The sequence below is a fragment of the Heterocephalus glaber genome, unplaced genomic scaffold, assembly GCF_053883595.1.
Source record: "Heterocephalus glaber isolate CG9 unplaced genomic scaffold, H.glaber_assembly_v1.0 deba00001523, whole genome shotgun sequence".
Taxonomy (NCBI): domain Eukaryota; kingdom Metazoa; phylum Chordata; class Mammalia; order Rodentia; family Bathyergidae; genus Heterocephalus; species Heterocephalus glaber.
Window position 1 is genome coordinate 4,095,485 of NW_028258327.1, and position 19,807 is coordinate 4,115,291.

A 19,807-nucleotide genomic window follows, 5' to 3' on the forward strand; every position below is an offset into this window, starting at 1 on the left:
CTCCCACTACCCCTACCCGTTTGGACCTTTTCTTCCTATTTTACATTACCGATTATTCGTTCTAATCATTGGTACATTTTAGGTATACAATATAATGACATTCATCGTTGGAAATTTGCACCTTTACATAGTCTCTCTTGGTTCTTATTTTTCACCCTTGCCCAGCCCTCCCTTTAACCCTTCCATTCCTCCCTATTAACAAAGATTTTGTTCCTATTTTTCCATTTTCTCATATTAATTCCATAAGGGGAATCAAATCTTGAGAACATGCCTGAGGCATCTGGAAGTCATGACAAGAGCACACCAGGAGAAGGATCCTGATGAATCCAAAGCCTTCACTGCATTGGGCAGATAATGGAGTGGTCCAGGTTGACAGGGGAAAACTGCTTGGCTGCTTGCAATCAGACTGACTCCAGTGTATAATGAGCCATATGCTTCTTCAGGCTATAACAATTGCATGAAGGTATTTATTTATTTATTTATTTATTTATTTACTGTCATTGTTACACATTCCTTGCTTGTCTGTTCTGGGTTATCTTATTTATTTTTCCTTCATTGTTTTTCTTCTGGTATTTGCTCTTTTACAGGTAAGGTTCATTATTTAAGGTTTTTCCCTTTGTCTTATTCCTTCTTTTAGTACTTCTATTTCATTGTCTTCTTTCCTCTTTATACTTTTCCCCCATCTTTGCCTCATTTACAGTTCTCTTTGTTTTCTCTTTCCTTCTATCCACCTATCATATTTTATATATGTAACAAGTACCTGTGTATGTGCATTAGAAAATAGGACATTTAAGGATATGTCAAGGTAATCCTCAAGAAAGTTGGGGTAGAGGATCAAAACAAAACTAATTACATTCCAACATTCTCACAGCCTCCTTCAAATTCTCAGTGTACTTCTGCACATCTGCATACCTTCTCCCACCTACACAATTACTCTGAAATGCTTTCAACCCTAGCCCTTTATACCAGCTACAAAAATAATTCCAACAGAGACTAACATCCTTTCATTCACCTATTGACACTTCTCTTACCTCCCTCTTTTCTGCTGATTTACTCCCTTCATTTGTCTTTTCTTGATTCCCTTCTCTCAACTCTCTATATGCCAGATATAGAGATATGAACCAAACATAGTATGAACCATATTATAGTATGATATAGAGATATGAACCAAACATAGTAGTATAATATAGTCTATAAGAAGTATTGATAAAAATGTAAATATTTAAAAAATTTTAATGTTTATGATTGGTTTATGGCTGGATATGATGATGGCATTATAATCGGTAGAAAATCTCTGTTTATAACACAGTAAGAGATTCCAACCTAATTAAATTGACTAGAGTGAAGTGGTAAACAATATCTATTGACAAATACAGCCAAGAACACATCACTGGGAAATAGAACTTAATTAAGGAGATTTTCATACCCAAACAACTTCTGTTCACTCTGACCTCAAATTTCAGCACACACATACAATGCACATAAAAATAAATAAGTAAAAATAAATCATTAATGTGGAATCAAAAAATAGCAAGATAAAAGATGACTTAACCTAAAGATAGTGGAACTATTAACCAAACTGACCAATGTGATTATGGAAGAACCAAAAAATTAGAAGAGCTGAGAAAAACAGTTAAAAAATTAATGCCAAATTCACCAAAGAAATAGATTTCATGAAAAAATGCCAAACAGAAGTCCTACAGATAAAGAATTCTATTAAATTCATAAACATCAGAAATGATCAATGTAAGAAAAGGGTCTCAGATATTAAGGACACATGGAAATGCATGATATTATGCTAATAGAAACATTAAAAATGATGAGAAACAGTGAAAAATTTATCCAACAGCCACTAGATGCTACAAAGAAGACTAACCTAAGGTTAATTAAAGTTGGAAAGAAAGTAGCACTTCCTAGCACATATGGAGTAGAAATTTTGGTCACAAAAATCATAGCAAAAACTTTCCAAGTATGTGGAAAGAATTCAATGTACAGGTAAGCCATGTACAGAAAAACAAATAACTATGATAGAAAAAAATGAAGCTCCCAATAACATATGACAGTCAAAATCCTAGAAGTCTAAGTTGGGACAAGATCTTAAAAGCTGTCAGTGAAATGCAAATTGTCACTTAAAAAGGTAAATGTATTAGAAAAACAGATGATTTTTAAATGGAAACTTTAAAGGCCTAGAAAGCTTGGAGTGAAATCTTTCTAGGCCTAAAAGAAAACAACTTTCAACCCAGTTCTTGCAAAATTATTATTTCTAAAGTGATAAAATAAGGACATTTGATTACAAAAAAATCTTAAGAAATTCATAAACTCCAAAAAATACTCAAAAAATTAAGCCAAGATATATTATGTACAGGTAACAATTCCCTATGGTGACTGATCAGTATATATGAGAAATATATACTAATAAATATAAAGTTTAAAAAACAGAAAACAAAGCTAACAAAGCCAAAAATTCTGATAGAATAAATATATTAAGAAAGGGAATGAGTTAAAAATGGAAAAATAAAAGATCAATAACAGAAAAAGAATTCAATGACAAGGATAACTAAATATTATTCAGTAATAACTCTCAATGTATATGGTCTTAACTCTCCAGTTAAAAGACAAAAATAAGCAGATTGGATCAAAAAACAAAACTTCATTATCTGTTTCATTCAAAAGACTCATCTAATCCACAAAGAAATTCAAAGAATAAAAATCCAAAGATAGAAAAAAAATTCCATGTACAGGACCTTAAAAGCAAGCAGATAACTATTATGCTCTAGAAGTAAAATTCTAGCTAAAATTGATCATAAGAGAAAATTCAGGCCACTACATTTCCTTAAGGAAACAGTCCAACAGGAAGAGAGAACTATTGTAAATATATATGTGCCAAACATAGGTACAGCCAACTTCATAAAAAAAATCAAATAAACACTAACATAATCATGTAGCAGACCTCAAGACCATACTTTCACAAGCAGACTGATCAACTGTGCAAATATTGCAAGGAAATATCAGATTTGAAGCACATGTACTTAACAAGTTTTCTATAGAGTGCTCCCCTTACTACAACAAAATACATATTCTTCTCATTAGCTCACAGATCTTTCTCCAAAAGAGATGACATACTAGTCCACATGAGTCTCAGTTACTTTTCTCTTATTGCTCAGACAAAATATCAGATACCCAAATTTAAGGAAGGAAAGGTTTATTTAGATCTGTTTGCAGAGGTTTCAGTCCATAATCGGGTGGATGCAAGGCAGGGTGGCATGGCAGACAGGCATCAGAGAGGAGAAACAGTTCCTGGCAGGGAAAAGGTAGCAAAGCAACAAGAGTCAACCACAGCTCTTTCTATCCCTTATATCCTATCCAGGATATTTGGAGTGAGTAGCATTCACACCATTAATCCTAGTGCCCTTGATCCTAGCATTGCTCCGTGAATCAATTCCAGTGTCACACAACCTAGATCCAGCTTCCTCTGAAAAAGCCCCACCTATAACCCCATGAGGCTTTAGGGGGACATCTAAACACAAGCCATAACAATATGCCTGCTAAGTAAATACAAAATAAATGAAATTATTCCATGTATACTGTCAGATCACACCACACTGAAAGTAGAAATCAATCACAAAATAATCCAAAGAAATTTTATAAGAACCTGGACATTAAATATCACATTTCTGATAGGTACTTAGTAGGTACAAGAGAAGATGATAAAGAAATTAAACAATTCATAGAATCAAATGATAATGCCAGTACAGCATGCCAGAATCCATGAGACAAAATGAAAACTGTTTATTACTATGAATAATCACATTAGAAAAACAGAGTTAGCTCAAGTAAATAACATAAAGATGAAACTCAAGAGCCTAGAAAAACAAGAAAAACTCAATCCAGTCCTAGTACAAGAATGAAAACTGTAAAGATCAGAGCAGAAATTACTAAAATTAAGACTAAAACACCAATACAAAGGATCAGTGAATCAAGTTGATTCTTTCAAAGAATAAACAAAATGGACAATCCCTCAGCTAACCTTACCAAAAGAAGGAAAAAAAGAGATCCACACCAATGCAATTAGAAATGATAAAGATGAAATCACAAAAGACCTCAACAAACTGTGGAAAATCATCAGTAACAGCTGTGAAAAAATATGCTCCGACAAATTGGAGAAGTATGAGGAAATGGAAACATTTCTGTCAATGACCAAAATTGAACAAAGAAGACATAAAATCTCTGAAAATTCCAATAACAAGCAAAAAAAAAAATGAAGCAGTAATAAAAGTCTTTTGAATTCAGAAAAACCTCAAGACTTGATGGATTTTTCACTGAATTCTACAACATCTCCTAGGAGGATATAAAGAGAATACTCTTCAAACTCTTAAATTTAAAGAGTAAAAATACTTCCAAACTCAATCCTGGAAGCTAAAGTTACTCAGATTCCAAAACCAGAAACAATCAACTAAAAAAGAAAACATGCCAAACTTTTTAATAAATATAGATGCAAAATCATTAAGAATATAATGGCAAAGAGAATGAACAAATTGTCAAAAAGGTGCACATTATGACCAAATAGAGTTCATCTCAGGGATGCAAGAATGGTTCAACATATGCAAATTAATATATGTAATACACCAATTGAAAGGAAGCAAGGACTACCTTAATGTGATCATATTAATACATACAGAAAAACCATTTAACAAAATCTACCATCTATTAATGATAAAAACCCTGAAGAAAATACGTGTAGAATGACTTTATCTCAATATGATAAAAGCACTTATGAAAATCCTACAGTCAACATCATATTACATGAGGAAATGATAAAAGCTATCCCTCTAAAATCAAGAACAAGAAAACCATGTCCACTGTCACCACTCCTGTTCAATATAGTACTCAAAACATTAGTCAGAGTAATCAGGAAAGAGAAATAAAATATATGATAGAGACACAGAGAGAGAATGAAGAAGTTAAATTATCATTATGTGCAGATGATGTGATCCTATACATAGAATACCCAAACATTCCACGAAGACATTATTTGAATTAATAACCAAATTCAGCAATGTAGCAGGATTTGATATCAATACCCAAAATCAATAGAATTCTTTAAACAAATAGTGAATCCACAGAGAAAGCTATTAGGAAAACAATACCATAAACAATAGCATGAAGAAAAATTAAATACTTTTGGCTGCGGATTTAGCTCAGTGGTTCTGGTGCCTGCTGCACATGCACAAGGTCCCGAGTTCGATACCTGGTACCAAAAAAAAAAAAAAAAAAGAAAAGAAAAATTAAACACTTTCAAAATAACATAACTGATGAAGTGAAAGATATGCACAACAAAAACTTCCATTCTTTGCAAAAGGAGATTGAATAGGATACCAGAAAACAGGAAAACATCCCTTGTTCCTGTTTAGGCAGAACCAATAGTGTCAAAATGGTCATGGTCATACTTCCAAAACTGATATATATATGTGTATATATATATATATATATATAATTTACATATATATGGGTAAAAATATTTAAAAATGGGTAAAATATATAAATACATTATAATATATTAATATATTTATATATAATATATTAACATGTATATATTAAAATCTAAAAATAAATAAATATAAAATATATAGATATAATATTACAAATGGGTAATATATATGTTTATATATAGTTATATAAAAATAGTTATTATATAGTGATATATAGTTTTATATATAGTTTTACATATAACTATATATAATTATATATAGTTATATGTAAAACTATATAGTTTTAAAGCAATCTCAAACAAAATAACGACAGCATTTATCACAGAACGACTGAAAATTCCAAAGTTCATACAACCAGAATAGCAAAAAAAATCAAATCGCTAGGGAACCAGAGAAAAGGAATCATCATGATTCCAAAGTTTAAGTCATGTTACAAAGCTACAGTGTTAAACACAACATTGCACTGGCACAAAAACAGACATGTAGATCAATACAGAATAGAGGGTTCAGAAACAACCCTAGATACATTGAACCACCTGATCTTTCACAAAAGAGCTAAAAACATTCAGGAAGAAATAAAGCTCATTTAGCAAATCTTTCTGGGCAAAATATGTATATGCTATAAAAGATTGAATTTGGACCCATATCGCCACCATGCAATTAAAAAAATCAAAACCAAAGATCTAAATACTAAAAACAAGCACTTCACCTGTTGAAAGATAAAAAGATAAAATTATTGAAGTCATAAGCATGAGCAAGAAATTTCTGAATAGAAACCCTGCACAAGAAATATCTCCAATATTTAGGAAAAGGCATTATATTATCTTGAAATTTTCTTCACAGAAAAGGAAACAATCAACATAGTGAACATATAATCTACAAAATGGGTAAAAATTTTTGCCACCTATTGATTGAAGACTAATATCTAGAATATATAAGTAGATTCCCCCAAAATAAAAGACCCAATAAAAATGAGTAAATAAAATGAATAGACACTTCTCAGGAGAAGGGCAAATGACTAAAACATCCATGAAAAAATGATGAACACCTCTCACCAATATAGAAATGCAGATTAAAACAACACTGATTTTTAAAGTTCTTTGTATATTCTAGAGAGTAGACCTTTGTCTGAGGAACAGCTGGTAAAAATTTTTTCCCACATTGTGGGTTGTCTCTTCACTCTGTTGGTGGTTTCCCTTGCTGTGCAGAAGCTCTTTAATACGACGAGATGCCAGTTGTTGATTCTTTGTACTAGTTCACATGTGACTTCTCAAATTTTTTTTTTTTTTTTTTTTTTGGTACCAGGGATGAAACTCAGGACCTTGAGTTTGCGAGGCAGGTGGTAGAACCACTAAGATAATCCCTGGCCCGTGACTTCCCAAATTTAAAGACCCAATCCAATCCAAAAATGGGCATCTGAAATGAACAGACATTTCTCAGACAAAGAATTAGAAAGAGGATATAAACATATGAAAAAAATGTTCAAAATCACTGGTCACTCGAGAGATGCAAATGGAAACAACACTGAAATTCCACCTCACTTCAGAAAAAAAATCACTGCTATCAAGCAATCAATCAATAACAAATCCTGGTGGGGTTGTGGGGAGAAAGGAACCCTTCTTCATTGTTGGTAGGAGTGCAGACTGGTGCAACCACTGTGGAAATCAATATGGAGATACCTCAAAGAACTATGATTAGAAGTCCCATTTGACCCAGCTATTCCTCTGCTGGGTATCTTCCTAAAAGAATCAAAAGAATCATACCACAGTGGTATATGCTCACCCATGTTTATAGCAGCACAGTTTGTAACAGCTAAAACTTGGAAACAGCCTAATTGCCCATCAACTGGAGACTGGATAAAGAAGATGTGTGTGTGTGTGTGTGTGTGTTTAATAAAATGAAGTACTACTCAGCCATAAAGAATGAGAAACTAGAGACATTTATCATGCAATGGATGCACATTGATGCCATACTTTTAAGTGAAATATAAATAGGACACACATGTGTAAAAACTGAATAGCTTCTCTGGTGTGAGAAACTAAAAGTGTAAATAAGGATCAAAATGTATAGTAAATAATGTGAAATAGGAAGAAAAGGTCCAAAGTGGAAGGGGAAATAGGAGAGGTAGGAGAAAGGAAAGAAGGGGAAGGAATAGAAATGAGATATGGAAAAAATGGAAACAAAGTTTTTTATGAATAAGGAAGAGCGGAGAGGTTGAAGGAAGGGCACAAGAATGGGGAAAAAATAAGAATCAAGATATATCATGTAAAGGTAAAAATTCCCAATGATTAATGTCATCATATTTTATACATAAAATGTGTCAATAAACTTAATGAATAAAAAAGAATGAAGAAAAAATAAGAATAAAAAAAACACTGAGATATCATCTTACTCCAGAAAGAATGGCTAGTATGAAGAAATCAAATAATGAAAAATGTTTTTGAGGCTCTTGGGAAAAAGAAACACTTCTATATTGTTGGTGGAAATGTAAACTAGTTCAGCTACTATGTTAATCAGTAGGAGCTTCTCAAAAATCTAAAAGTATGCACTCCACTTATCCCACATCTTCTTTTAGGTATCTTCCTGATAGAATTTAAAGACATCAAATTACAATAATATATACATACTCATGTGTATAGCAGTGAAATTCATAGTAGCTAAATCTTAGAAACAGTGTATGTGTCCATCAACAGATGAACGGATATAGAAAATGTGGTATCTATACACATTGAATATTATTCTGAAATAAAGAAGAATGCATTTGTGTCATTTGTAGGAAAATGGATGCATATTGAGACCATAATAGTAAGTGAAACAAACAAGACACATAAGCTTAAATGCATCATTGTTTCTCTTATATGAAAAACCCAGCGTATGAACAAATTAAAGAGCAAAATAAAAGGTAATGTGAAACAGGGATAAAGAACTTTTCAAAATTGGAAGAGGATCTACAGATAGGAAGAGAATTGGAGGGGAGGGAAATGGGATGTAAAGTGAATTAAGGTATGTTACATATTTGTATCAACCCTCCACCATGAATATAATATTTATGTACTGCAAACATGTACTAATAAAATTATTTAAAACATCATTGTAACACAAAAGAACTGGAGAATGAGCTAAAAATTTTAAAAGATTTATATAGTTACTATTCTAAATGAAGACAAGCTACTGGAAAGATCCCATAAGGAAATAAGTCTCTCACATGAGAATAAAGTACATGAACTTTGCTATATATGTTCTTTTCTTGAAAACAAAGTGCATGACTGAGAGAGAGAATTCCAATGATAGTGATTTGATGCTGGGGTTATAAAGACTTGAATTCTTAATAACCTTACTCTTGATTAGTTAGCAAAGTCAAATTGAGGGAAAAAGACAACTTCATCTGCTAGTCTGTATATTGCCTAAAGTTTCTATTACGAGGTAAGGTCCCTTACAATGAGTGACTTATTCTACTGTCATAGATAAGTCATCAACTGTAATGCTAAAATTAAGATTAGAAAATGAAAAAAGCAGTTTTTCCTGTTAAATTAACAGAAATGTTAGTTTTCTCCAAGATAAAAGAGGGTCTGTTTTAAAGGGGAAAAAACTAGTAACTTGGAAACTATCAACATTTTGTGCAATACATTGTTCTAGCTCAGGAATGTATATTGTCTAAAGTCTAAATGTTGAATTTTAAGTTGGACATTGTTCTGAGTTTTAAATAACCTTTCATTATCCAGAAATAGTCAGTACAATTGTGTTCCCAACAAAAATCTCCACTACTTATGACCAAGTGTATGAAAAAATGGAAAAATAATGATCTAAACAGATATTAAAAAATAAAATATTGTAATGAGATACTAATTAAAGATTTGTAAGAAATTTGAAGTGTTCATTGACAAATGCAAAGTTTTAAGGGTTTACTGAAATGATAATTACCAATCATGGTAATAAAGTATCAGAGGATACATACAATTGAGAATGAGAGGAGAAGAGATGAGGAGATAGAAGGATAATTATTTAAATATTTTAACAAATACTGTTGAATAATAATAGAAATACTATAATAGAATCTTGAAGGAGTAATTGGATCTGGCTATTAATTTCTTTAAAATAGCATAGATAAATGTGTGATTTTGTTCACAAGGAGATGAAGGAAAATTATACAAAAAAGTAAGATAATCTAATCAAACTCTAAAGGCTGAAAATTATCTTACTTGGCTTCTATTTGGTATTTTTTTCTTTGGAAAAATATACACATAAAAGCAATTCTTCATTTGTACAAACATGTATATGCCACATAATGATTTCATAATTGTGTGAAAACTTGAATCAATTATAGAGGAAAAACAATAATTATTATGGGTCTAAGAGCATGACTTTTGAACAGTAATATTTTAGATTTTTCCATAATGTTATCAAATAAAGTGCATGATCATTATTTAAATAATTTTATCTTGTTCTATGTCAATTTAAACAAATATTTCAATATTATTTTTGAAATAAAAATATTTTTTTTCTATTTTAGGCATAGTACTATTGTGACAATATTGCATATTTGGAAAATGTTCTTCATGATGAAGGATTTTATAAATGTTAAAAATATTCAAAATAAATTATATACCTCAAGCTTAATTCAATGAGACAGCAACTGTCATTATGTACTTTGCTATTTATTCTCTTTGGAAATGTTAAAGAGATCACTAAACTTAATTAGTGAAAGGTTAGTAATGTTTTTATATCCTGGCTTTTCTTTTTTTAAAATTAATTTTATTGATACATTTAAGGTGTACAAATATAATGACATTCATCATTGGAAATTGGCACCTTTACATAATACATTTTGGTTCTTTTTTCCCCCTTCCCCTCCTCTCCCTTCAACCCTCCACCCCTCCCTATTTACAAAGACTTTGTTTCCATTTTTGCTTTTTTCTCATATTAATTCCATTCCCTTCTTTCTTTTCCCTTACCCCCCCTACTTACACTTCCCTTTGCAACTTTTCTTATTATTACATAGTATCTATAATAACTTTTAGTCCTTATTTACACTTTCAGTTTCTCACACTAGAGAAACTATTCGGTATTTACATTTGTGTATCCTTTTTATTTCACTTAAGAGTATCTCCTCAAAGTGCATAAATTTAGCCATAAATGTCTCTAGTTTTTCATTCTTTACGGCTGAGTAGTACTCCATTTTATAAACACACACACACACACACACACACACACACACACACATCTTCTTTATCCAGTCTCCAGTTGATGGGCAATTGGGTTGCTTCCCAGTTTTAGCTATCATGAATTGCACTGCTGTGAACATGGATGCTCATATATGACTGTGGTATGATTCTTTTAATTCTTTGGGGAAGATGCCCAGTAGGGGAGTAGCTGGGTCAAATGGGACTTCAATCATAGTTCTTTGGGGTATCTCCATACTGATTTCCACAGTGGTTGCACCAGTCTACACTCTGACCAGCAGTGCAGGAGGGTTCCTCTTTCCCCACAGCCCCACCATTATTTGTTATGGATTGATTTTATGATAGCAGACATTCTTTCTGGGGTGACATAAAATGTCAGTGCTGTTGTCATTTGCAACTCTTGAATGACCAGTGATGTTCAGCAATTTTTCATATGTTTATTTGCCTATTTCTTTGTCTGAGAAATGTCTGTTCATTTCAGATGCCCATTTTTGTATTAGGTCTTTAAAATTGGGAGGTCTGATATTTTTAGGTTGTTTATATATTATAGATACTAGAGCTTTGTCTGAGGGACAGCTGGTGAAAATTTTTTTCCCACATTGTGGGTTCTCTCTTCACATTGTTGGTGGTTTCTCTTGCTGTGCAGAAGCTTTTTAGTAAGAAGAGATCCCACTTGTTGACTACTTGTGCTAGTTCATGGGTAACTGAGGTTTTGTTCATAATATCTTTTCCTACAGCAATGTCTTCAAGAGTTTTACCTAACCTTTGTTCCAGCTGGTTTAGTGTTTCTGTTTTAATACTCAAATCCTTAATCCATTTTGATTTTAGTTTAGTGCATGGTGAGATATATAGCTCTAGTTTTAATCTTTGGCAAGTTGAAACCCAATTTTTCCAGCATCATTTATTAAGGAGGCTATCTCACCTCCAGTGAGGGTGTTTGGCTCCTTTGTCGAAGATGAGGTGGCTGAGTGTGTCTGGAGTTGTTTCTGCATCTTCTAATCTGTTCTCCTGGTCCTCAGGTCTCTTTTTTGCCAGTACCATACTGTTTTTATCATAGTAGCTTTGTAGTATAATTTCAAGTTGGGGGTTTTGATATCCCCTACTTTTTCTTTATTTCCTAGTATTGCTTTTGGTATTCTAGATATCTTCTTATTGCAAATGAATTTTTGGATTATTTTCTTGAGATTTGTGATGTATGTTGCTGGGATTTCAATTGGAATTGCATTGAATCTATATAGTAGTTTTGGAAGTAGAGCCATTTTCACTATGTTGATACTTCTTAGCCAGGATCAAGGGATGTTTTTCCATTTTTCAATATCAACTTCAATCTCTTTTTCCAGAGTGCTATAGTTTTCAGAGAAGAGGTCTTTGATTTCTTTTGTTCAGTTGATTCCTAGGTATTTCAACTTCTTTGGATGCTATTGTGAAAGGAATTGATTCCCCCACTTCTCTCTCAGTGAGTCTCTTGTTCATGTAGAGGAAAGGTATTGATTTTTGTGTGTAGACCTTCTATCCAGCTCCTTTATTGAATTTTTTTATTAAGTCTAGAAGACTTTTGGAGTTTTCGGGGTCTTCTATATAGAGTATCATGTCATCTGCAAATAATGACAATGTGACTTCTTCATTTCCTATCTTTATTCCTTTTATTTATTTCACTTGTCTAATTGCTGTGGCAAATGTTTCCAAAACTATATTGAACAGGAATGGTGATAGTGGGTATCCTTGTCTTGCTCCTGATTTTAGTGTGAAGGATTTCAGTTTCAAGTGCTTTTTCTGCATCTATTGAGATGATCATATGGTTTTTGTCCTTGGCTCTATTGATATAGTGTATTACATATATTGATTTGCTTATGTTGAACCATACCTGCATCCCTGGGATGAATCCCTCTTGGTTAGTGTGTATGATTTTCTTGATAATCTTCTGCATTCTATTTGCCAGTATTTTATTAAGGATTTTTGCATCTGTGTTCATTAGTGAGATTGGTCTATAGTTCTCTTTTTCAGTTGGGTCTTTCTCTGCTTTGGGGATCAAGGTGATGCCTGCTTCCAGGAATGAATTTGGGAATATTGCTTCCCTTTCAATTTCACTGAAGAGTTTAAACAGTAGTGGCAGTAGTTCCTCTCTAAATGTCTTGTAGAATTCAGCAGTGAGGACAGCAGAACCTGGGCTTTTCTTTATTGGTAAGTTTTTAAGTATATTTTCAATTTCATTGATTGATATAGGGTCATTTAGAATTTTTAGGTCCTCTTTGTTCAACTTTGGTAATTCATACATAACTAAGAATCTGTCTATTTCTTCTGTATTTTTCATCTTATTGGTGTATAGGTTCTGGAAGTAGGTATTGGTGATCCTCTGGATTTCTGCTGGGTCTATTGTAATTTCACCCTTTTCATTACTAATTGCATGGATTTGACCCTTTTCTTTCCTTTATGTGATAAGGTTGGCTAAGGGTTTGTCTATTTTGTTTATTCTTTTGAAAAATCAACTCTTGGCTTCATTGATTTTTTTGGATTTTTCTCTTAGTCTTCATTGCATTGATTTCTGCCCTGATCTTTGTGATTTCCTCCCTTTTATTAGCTTTGTGTTTGTCCTTCTCTTCTTTTTCTAGAAGCTTGAGGTTCAGCATCATGTTGTGTTATTGAGCTCACTTTGTATTCCTAATGTGAGTATTCACGTCTATGATTTTCCCTTGTAACACTCTTTTCTATTTTTTCTTTCTTTCTTTTTTTTGGTACCGGGGATCAAACTTGGGTCCTTTTCATCGTGGCCCATAAATTCTGATATGTTGTATTGGCATTTTCATTTAATTGTGGGAACTCTCTGATTTCTCTTATAATTTCCTCTGTGACCCATTGGTTATTCAGATTCGGAAGTGTGCTGTTCAGTTTCCGTGTGTTTATGAAATTCTTGCAGTTTCTTTTGCTATTTATCTCCAATTTCATTGCACTCTGGGCTTATAATACACAGGGTATAACCTCAATTTCTTTGATCTTACTTAAACATGTTCTATGAGGGAGTATGTGGTCTATTTCAGAGAATAACCCATGTGTAGTTGAAAAGAACGTGTATTCTGATTTTGTGGGATGGAACATTTTGTAAACATTTGTCAAGTTCATTTGTTCAAGAGTTTGATTGAGTTCTAGTATTTCATTATTTTTTGTCTAGTTGATCTATCTATTTGTAACTGTGGGGTATTGAGGTCCCCCACTACTATTGTATTAGGACTTTTTTGATTTTTCATGTCTGTTAGTATTTGTTTTATATAGTTGGGTGAACTAGCATTTGGTGCATATATATTTATGATTGTCATCTCTTCCTGTTGTGTTGTTTCCTTCACAAGGATGAAGTAACCTTTGTCTGTATTACTCAGTGTTGGTTTGAAATCCACTTGATCTGCAAAGGGGATCACTACTCCTGCTATTTTGGGGGTTCCTGTCACATGGAGTATTGTTTTCCACCCTTTAACGTTCAGTTTATGAGTTTCTTTTTGAATTAAGTGTGTTTCTTGTATGGAGTATATTGTTGGATCTTGCTTCTTGACCCATTCTATCAGTCTATTTCTTTTGATTGGTGAATTGAGACCATTAACATTGATGGTTATAATTAATATGTATTGATTTCTTCTTGCCATGACTTTCTCTTTTAGTTGGATTCTCCCTTTTTGTGTTTAATTTCTTGTCATGCCTGATGGATTCATTCTGCTGGGATTCCTGGGGTTGTGATCCTGGTTATCTTTTCCTAGGATATTATTTAAAAATTTTTGGAGTGCTGGTTTGGTATTCATGAAGTGCTCTTTGTCATGAAAGTTTCTTATTTCTCTATCCATTTTGAAAGATAGTTTTGCAGGATACATCAATGTGGATTGGAGGCTATTTTTCTTTAGGGTTTGAAATATGTCACTCTGCACTGTTCTTGCCTTGTGGGTTTGCATTGAGAAGTCTCCTGTGATTCTGATGGGCTTTCCTTTTTATGTGATTTGTTTCTTTTCTGTCACTGCTTGTAGAATTTTGTTCTTCTGTTGGGTTTCTGGAATCCTAACTATTATATGCCTATGTGTAGATTTTTTTTGATCAAGGCTAGTTGGAGTCCTATATGCCTCACTTATCTGTATGTCAAGTTCTTTTCCCCTGCTTGGGAAGATTTTGCCATCACTTTTATGAACAGTTTTTTTTTTTTTTTTTTTTTATGTCGTCTGCACTCTCTCCTGTTTCTTCACTGACTCCGATCAGTCTTATGTTATTCTTCTTTGCATCTTCTAGCAGCTGCTGGGTTCATTTCTCGGTCCCTTACTATTTTTAAGAAATTTTTAGGCTCTCCTCTAGGAAGCTGCAGCCATGATGGAAGTTTAAGAGTTGAGCCACTGTGAGACCAGGCCCACCTCAGGCGTGGGAGATGGCAGCCAAGGCACAGAGCCCCTCTCAGTGCCTGTGAGCAGCCATGGGAGCAGCGCCCTCGCGATGCAGGCCGGTCTGCTCAGCGGTGATGGTAGTTCTAGCCTACTCTGGGGCTCCTCTTCTTTTATTTCTTTATGTATTTATTTGTACCGGAGATCGAACTGAGGTCCTTGCTCAGCAGGTGGCGAAACCACTGAGCTAAATCCCCGGCTCGGGCTTCTCTTCTAACCACGCTGCTTCCTCTTGGCTTCTCCAGTGAGGAATGGTGGAAGCGTCGGGCTAGGTCGGAAGGTGGTTCTGTGGTGCCTCCCGCTCCTGGAAGAGGGGTAGGGGTGCAGCAGCCGCGTTGGCAGGGAGGGGGCTGGAGTCGCCATTTCCAGGGCTGGGGACACCGGAGAGTTGGCCTCTCCCCTTCTGCCTCCAACACGACGGCGGCGGCGGCGGCACCTTCAGGGACCCAGGCAGGCTCCAAGCCTCTCTTCTGCTACCGTCTCCCCTCCCCGCAAGGCCAGGGCTCTAGAGGCTGCTGCAAAAGGCAGCCATTGGGAGGATTGTTCGTGGTCTCCTCATCCCGCTGCCATGGCTACCAGGCTGCTGGATGCTGAAGAGAAGGAGTCCCAGTCGCTGCAACCATCTAGCAGCCATCGCCTCAGCTATTACCGGCCGAGGTCCATAGACAAGCGGCAGCAGAGCGAGGGACATTGGCGACCAAGTCCAGAGCCATCTCCATCTTGCAAAAGGAGCCTCGCCAGCAGGAGCTTCTACCATCTCTCTCCTCCTTATTCTTCAGCCACAGGCTCCCAGACATGACAGCCATCATCAAAGAGATCGTTAGTAGAAACAAAAGGAGATATCAAGAGGATGGATTCGACTTAGACTTGACCTATATTTATCCAAACATTATTGCTATGAGATTTCCTTCAAAAAGACTTGAAGGCGTATACAGGAACAATATTGATGATGTGGTAAGGGGATTCAAAGCATAAAAACCATTACAAGATATGCAATCTATGTGCTGAAAGACATTATGACACCGCCAAATTTAACAGCAGAGTTGCACAGTATCCTTTTGAAGACCGTAACCCACCACAGCTAGAACTTGTCACACCTTTTTCTGAAGATCTTCACCAATGGCTAAGTGAAGATGACAATCATGTTGCAGCAATTCACTGTGAAGCTAGAAAGGAATGGACTGGTGTAATGATTTGTGTATACTTATTACATTGGGGCAAATTTTTAAAGGCACAAGACCCCTAAGATTTCTATGGAGAATTAAAGACCAGAGACAAAAAAGGAGTAACTATTCCCAGTCAGAGGTGCTAAGCGTATTATTATAGGTACCTGTTAATGAATCATCCTGATTATAGACCAGTGGCACTCTTGTTTCACAAGATGATGTTTGAAATTATTCCAATATTCAGTGTCAGAACTTGCAATTCTCAGTTTGTGATCTGCCAGCTAAAGGTGAAGATATATTCCTCCAATTCAGGACCCACAAGACTGGAAGACAAGTTCATGTATTTTGACTTCCCTTAGCCATTGTCTGTGTGTGGTGACATCAAAGTAGAGTTCTTCCACAAACAGAACAAGATGCTAAAAAAGGACATAATATTTCACTTTTGGGTAAATACATTCTTCATTCCAGGACCAGAGGAAACCTCAGAAACAGTAGAAAATGGAAGTCTATGTGATCAAGAAATTGATAGTATTTGCAGTATAGAGTGTGCAGATAATGATAAAGAATATCTAGTACTCACTTTAACAAAAAATGATCTCAACAAAGCAAATAAAGATAAGGCAAACTGTTATTTTTCTCCAAATTTTAAGGTGAAGCTGTACTTCACAAAAACAGTAGAGGAGCCGTCAAATCCAGAGGCTAGTAGTTCAACTTCTGTAACGCCAGATGTTACTGACAATGAACCTGATCATTATAGATATTCTGACACCACTGACTCTGACCCAGAGAAGGAGCCTTTTAATGAAGATCAACACACACAAATTATGAACTCTGATTTTTTTTATCAGGAGGGGTTAAAAACCATGAAAACAAACTTGAATAAACTGAAAATGGACCTTTTTTAAAAAAATGGCAATAGGACATTGTGTCAGATTACCAGTCATAGGAACAATTCTCTTTTCCTGACCAATCTTGTTTTACTCTATACATCCACAGGGTTTTGACACTTGCTGTGCAGTTGAAAAAAGGTTGTGTAGCTGTGTTATGTATATAACTTTTGTATCAAAAGGACATTTAAAATTCAATTAGCATAAATAAAAATGGCACTTTTCCCATTTTATTCCAGTTTTCTAAAAACTGGAGATAGACTGATGTCTACACTTGGGAATTTTTCCTTTTGTGTTCTGTCACCAATTGAAGCGGCTAAAGAGCTTTGAGAATTACAGGTTCACATCCTATCCCTTTGCACTCATGGCAACAGATAAGTTTGCAATTGGCTGAGAGAAGTTTCTAAAGGGTTTTTGCTACATCGTAATGCATGTATTTGGGTTAGGGGAATGGAGACAGTGCTCAGAAAGGAATATATTTTATGCTGGACTCTGGACCATATACCATCTCCAGCTATTTACATGCATGTTTCTTTAGCATGCTACAGTTATTAATCTAGACATTTGAGGAATTGGTCACTGTCAGTGCTTGTTGTATGTGCATTTTAAAAAGCATATTGGTGCTAGAAAAGGCAGCTATAGTGAATCTGTATTGGGGTACAGGTATGAATCTTTTGCAACATCTTAAGAACCCACAGGGTTGGAGATTTAGCTCAGTGGTTGTGCCACCTGCCTTGCAAGCTCAAGGACCCGAGCTTGACCCCTGGTACCAAAAAAATAATAATAATAATCCACAAATGAAGGGCAATAAAAGTGATCTGATCATAGATAAGAAACACAACAACAATGATTTAACCATATCTATGTGGAGGCTATCAACAAAGAATGGGCTTGAAATATTATAAAAATTGACAATGATTTCTTAAAGATATTTTCTGAATTGTAATGACTGCTCCATCTCCTGTGTAATCAAGACCAGTGCTAAAAGTCAGATGCTATTAGTACCTGGGTCAGTCAACAACTTACTTTATTAGGTTTCAATCACATACCTCCTGTGGATGCTTCATGTGCTGCATAGAAGCTTCTTTTTACTCACTAAATATAAAATATTTTGTAATACTTCACAGGAAATTTCGAGATTCTACAGTAACCAGTTCTTTTTCTTTAAAGATTTATGATGCACTTATTCAATCCAGTAGCTGTAGGCCATTCCACCCTTTTGACCTTACACATTCTATTACAATGAGTTTTGCAGTTTGGCACATTTTTTAAATATCATTAACTGTTAGGAAATTTTACTTGAATACTGAATACATATAATGTGTATATTAAAAATTTGTGTTAAAAAGGCAATTAGAGTTGCAGCAAATTTTCCACACTGCACAAATAAGGCATTTAATTTTTTAGTAGAAATTGTCCTACGTATGCTCTATCAATTTATTATTGAAAGAATAGATTTTTTTCAATGTACAGTGTTGATTCATTTCTTCATAGTGCTAGTGTTGGGAACTAGGGCTTCAATTTCATGTCTCAAATATCATCATACATTTGATATGCCCAGAATGCATATGGTTTTAAGCAGAGTACAACTACTATTGTAAAGCTAATGTGAAGATACTATTAACAAGGATTTCTCCCCCAGAAGTTTGATGTATTTAAAATTATACTTTGAACTTGACATTCGAATACCTAACCATTATATTTTTTAATGGTGTACAATCCCATTTTCAATAATTAATTGATGCTGAAATTGTTCACTAGCTGTAGTCTGACCTAGTTAATTTACAAACAAATTGCATAAGACTTACTAGAGCAGCATTTATAAAGTTTGATGGTAAATAGATTAGGCAGAATTTCGTCTAAAATATTCTTAGTAAATAATGTTGACATATTTTCCATACCTCATAAGTTTCATTCAGCAAATAAAGTTTTTAAATTTTTAACAAGGCTATTAGGATTTACACATTTATATTTAAACATTGATAATATAGTATTCATTGACTACTCCTTGAGTTAAATTGGTAAAGTTAGAGACAACTATTCCACAGATTGCACCAATGATATTAATATGCCATTTTGTCTTTCATAAAAGCTGAAAATTGACTAAAATGAAAACCAACTATTCATGTTTTGAAGATAGTTATTAATATTCTTTGTTACAGTTTTGAGCACAGCATATTAAAACGTAACTTGCATTGTTCCAATATGTAACATGAAAGGCCACGTTATAAATAATTATATTATACTGGGCTTTTGCACTGTTATTTTTCCTTTGGAATGTGAAGGTCTGAATGAGGGTTTTGATTTTGAATGTTTCAGTGTTTTTGAGAAGACTTGCTTACATTTTATGGTGTAGTCATTGGAAATGGAAAACCAGCATTAAGTATTATATATATATAAATACATATTATACATACTCTCCTTTATTTCAGTTACCATTCCCAAAGAATTAGACAAGAATTGCTATGACTGAAAGGTTTTCAAGTCTTAATTAAAACTTTTTTTATGACAGTATTCATAATTAGCCTGAACTACATTCTATAGTATTTTGTCCCAAGTTTCTGGAATGTTTTTTTTAAACTTTTTGTATGTGCGGCAGCTTACATGTCTGAAGTTACTTGAAGGCGCCACTTTTAAGAAAGCTTACAATTGGGCCTTGTACCATCCCAAATCCTTTGT

At 34.1% G+C, this 19,807-nt stretch overlaps 1 pseudogene; it reads left to right on the forward strand.

Annotated features, from left to right (window-relative positions):
* The window catches only part of LOC101696831 (phosphatidylinositol 3,4,5-trisphosphate 3-phosphatase and dual-specificity protein phosphatase PTEN pseudogene), a 181,188-nt pseudogene extending 164,042 nt beyond the window's left edge, over positions 1-17,146 (forward strand).
* The last annotated feature ends 2,661 nt before the right edge of the window (positions 17,147-19,807 follow it).